The sequence below is a fragment of the Triticum aestivum genome, chromosome 6D, assembly GCF_018294505.1.
Source record: "Triticum aestivum cultivar Chinese Spring chromosome 6D, IWGSC CS RefSeq v2.1, whole genome shotgun sequence".
Taxonomy (NCBI): Eukaryota; Viridiplantae; Streptophyta; class Magnoliopsida; order Poales; family Poaceae; genus Triticum; species Triticum aestivum.
The window spans coordinates 470,789,774-470,793,677 of NC_057811.1; the positions used below are offsets into that span (position 1 = coordinate 470,789,774).

A 3,904-nucleotide genomic window follows, 5' to 3' on the forward strand; every position below is an offset into this window, starting at 1 on the left:
GTCCAAGGCTGTTGTCCGTCTGATTAACAGTGACTGGTGGCCAAACTGCATGCCTTCCAGACTTGTAATATTAGGCCTCTTCCAATTCATTGATGCTTACATGAGGTGTTAAGTGCATTATAAAGCTTAGCAACTAATCTCATAGGTGCTTAGCTTTTATAGCCAAGATTCCTTCGTTTAATTGTTTAACAACCAAACTCTTTCATGTATTGGTTGATAGGCATTTTGCACTAGCCCAACAGCTCGTTGGCACACCGCTACCGGTCATAAGTGTGACCACTGCCCGTGGTTGATGCTGCATTAAGTTTCGAGCACGCCGAAACGCCCCGAATGGGTTTTCTATATATTAGTAAAAGGACAGAGCGAGGGACACCACGATTCGGTGCCCGAGCTTAGATACTCTTGAAATCGTCGGCGTCTGTTCCTCACTTGGGATCTGAACAAATCGCCCTGACGCGTCTGACTCGTAACAGGGAAAAGGGAGCGTACGGGGAAATACAGTACGAAACAGTCCTTTTTAGGTGTGGGTGCGACGGAGAACGTGCGCGATGGTTCTGGTCCGTGGGACCAGAGCGTTATCGTTTCAACCGAGCCACGAATCAGATAACCCTCGACACCCATCTCTTTCCCCTTTCATCTAGTACTGGCAGGTCCTTGCAGTGGCGTTCATTCTGCACCTGCGTCCACGAAATGGAAGATGCTGGCCTAGAGTTCCTGCTCGATGCCGTCGACAAGTTAGTTCCCGCAGATCTGGAAGATTTTGGGATTTGTTTTGCAAGCTGCCATACCTGAAGAAGAAAGCTGACGACGGGCCTGGGCGTCGGCCATTGCCGTCTTTTTTCAGGTTTCTACTACGGGAGGAGTTCGCCGACAGACTAGAGCACCCAAATCCGGTACCTCTGGTCTTGTTGCCGACGAGCGTAGCCAACCGTGTCGTCCCTGCGGACTCAAATGCTGGGTCTGGCTGCGGTCAACAGCTCGGTGGCGATAGCCCTGATAAGGCGGGGGGAGTGCGCCGTCGTTCGGATGCATCTCCGACAGCGCCCAGAGGACCCTGGTTGGACAAAAAAGTATGAACGCAAGCACGATGGAGCTTAGTTTTGGCATTCGTTGAAGAGCATGCTGGCTTTTAGGCCTAATTAGTGTTTCAACGAGTGATTAGCCCCTCGATTTCGATGCAGGACGAGCATTGTAGGGAGGACGATGAGAAGGACTGGGATTACATCAGCACGATGATGAACTCTGAAGTGATGGGCTATAAAATTGACTGAATGAAGAAGGTAAAGGAGTTGGCTCGAATAACTCAAGCATTACTGAACCGTCTGCTCCTAGATGTCTGATCTATCTCTGTTTTATTGAAAATCAACTTTCAGTTCATGTTTCGCACGGGCCGGCCCATATCAATCCACTAATCGGCACAAACAATTAGCCGATCGCTAATCAAGGACTGCCGGTCAGGCTTGTTGCAGCTTTAGAGGCGCTGGCACGCAAAAGCCTGCCATCTAAAGGCCAGCATGTATCCATCTCAAGTCCGCAACGAACGGTCCAGGCAGCGTGCGCACCTACCACACCGGGGGGACAGCTGCCACCGTGCATACATAATCGCCTCTCTTACAGTTTATCTACAGACAAGATTTGACATGTTGCCCCATATTTGACAAATTAAAGAATCTCTTACTCAATGAGTGGTTTACGACTATTGGCCTAGTTTGCATTCTCCAACACTCTCCAGCTCTTGAGATGCTCACTCTTCAGCTTGGTAACACCGAGGTATATCCTGTATATATAAAGATGTTGCATTGTTAACATGTGTATTCTTTTGATCTTGCTAAATTTATTCTATCATATAGAAACTCCTCAGAGCAACGGGAGCCCAAGAAACAACAAAACAATCATTTGTGTGTGCGCACCTTAAGGTTGTCAACATTGAACGTCAGAAGGTTGATGAGGGAATTCATAAAATTTTGAAGATCTTAAGGGCATGTGGCGTCCTTCGTGATCACATTAGCATCAATGACCCACATTCTCTCTCAGAGTGTAAGTTAGCCTTGTTATTGTTCATGCTTAGTATGTTCCTGCAAGCTTGCTACTTGTTCTATTATGTCTACTGTACACATCAACTAGAGTGTTTGACCCCTTGACGAATTCATTTATATTCAGTATCTAGTATCCTTCAGTAATAATGGGATTGCATGCTAGTTGAGTTAAAAATGGCTCTTTAGTTTCATCAAAATTCATTACTAGTATGTAATTTACTGGTGACAATATGATAGTGGCTACACATCATTTTTTAGTGTTTACTTACTGATGAAAATAGCAGTTGTTGATGCCTTGAGATGGAATTTCTCTCTGCTCTGTTCCAGTTTTTTTTAACGGTTTTATTTTTTGAATGGTCTCTGTTCCAGATTGTAGATTCCAGTTTACTAAGAATCTTGAAGAGCAAGGATAAACTGTCTTTGCGTCATTGTTTTCAGTTTCACTGTTGTTCGTAACCTGTTGTGAGTTTCATGACTTTCATCAATAGAGATTGATGGCCAAACTGTATGCGTGCCACACTACTGACCTTGAAGGCCTCTTCAGTCTTGACGCGTCTGAATGGTCGTATATATATCTTGCTCTCACATGGCTAAATTCCGTGTTAACAAACAAATGTGATCAAGGCCACCATAGGGAAAACAAACATATATTTGCTCAAGTTGCATCATAGTTCACCTACATCAAACTGCTAGTGAAGCTATTCTCCTGTCTATTAACCGAGGGTATCTCGAAGCCTTATTGGGAATTGCCATGGTTTGTGCAGGTTTCAGTTTCCAGAAGCCCCCGCATTCCGTGTACTACAGCCCTAGTTGTTGCCGCCATGGACTCGCCTGACTTGCGTGCTCGCTTGTGATGCCTCCTGTGTTGCCCTTTATCCCTGCATCAGCTTCTTGCTTTCTATCTTTTGGCCCCGTGCTCGAAATTAGCTTTGTTTGTTGTGGTGCAACTGGTCTCCAGTTCGTTGAACTCGTAAGGTTCACAGTTGGTTGGAACATGACTATGTTCACGTTTAGCAGAAATGAGGACTGAGCTGGAAAATCACTGTACTTCCGCTACCGGTATTGGAATCGGGGTTCGTGTGCCCTACTTGACAGCATGAGTCGTGCTTAATTTAATTTAGAAGTAACTGTTTGGATGTTGGACTTTCTCTTGGATGAGATGTTGAACCCTGTGTTTAAATATGTAGGCGTATTCTTTTTTTTTAATGTTATGTATCTGTGTTTTTATTCTTTTTTCTTTCTTAAGTTAAGGAATTTACAACAAGTCTCTTGCAAAAATAACTATCCTATCCCTTTCTACAATCTCTCTATATCCTTGTTACATAAGATAAGTATTGTATAATAGTTCGGTTTTCTGTGATTTTTCCATTCCTCTGTGTAAATAGCCTAATATGGGTTCACAATCAATAACATCCTCACCATCGAGAGTAACGATCAGTCCAAGAACACCATGCATTGATGGGTGTTGAGGGCCCATATTGACTATCATGAGATCTTTTCTTCTCTTGTAAGCGGGAGACTCATATCCTTTCTTCCTTAATTCATTATTCCATGAAAATGAATTATTCCATGAATTCCTCAAAGCGAGGCTCATCAAAATAAAAAATCTAAGACTACTAAAAAAATAAAACAAAAAAATTTGATCGATTAAATTACTGCTTCTGAATATTCAACTGACCGATTAATTTCTTATAACGTACTAATTTTTTTTTGCCAAATAAGCCAGCAAATGTCGACGTTATCCAGAAATTTCTGGTTGTCCAAGTAAGCACGGGAGCGAAAAGAGTTTGCTGGAGATTAGGCATCCCTAATTTTTCTTTGTTGACGAACCACTATTGCAACATCTATATTACCCTGAAATAGTCTTT

At 43.2% G+C, this 3,904-nt stretch overlaps 1 long non-coding RNA gene across 1 annotated transcript; it reads left to right on the forward strand.

Annotated features, from left to right (window-relative positions):
• Positions 1 to 863: 863 nt before the first annotated feature.
• Positions 864 to 3,513, forward strand: LOC123142087 (uncharacterized). The gene is made up of 5 exons (XR_006470523.1): positions 864 to 1,070; positions 1,182 to 1,280; positions 1,374 to 1,770; positions 1,851 to 2,037; positions 2,801 to 3,513. It is a non-coding gene; the product is annotated as an uncharacterized lncRNA (long non-coding RNA).
• The last annotated feature ends 391 nt before the right edge of the window (positions 3,514 to 3,904 follow it).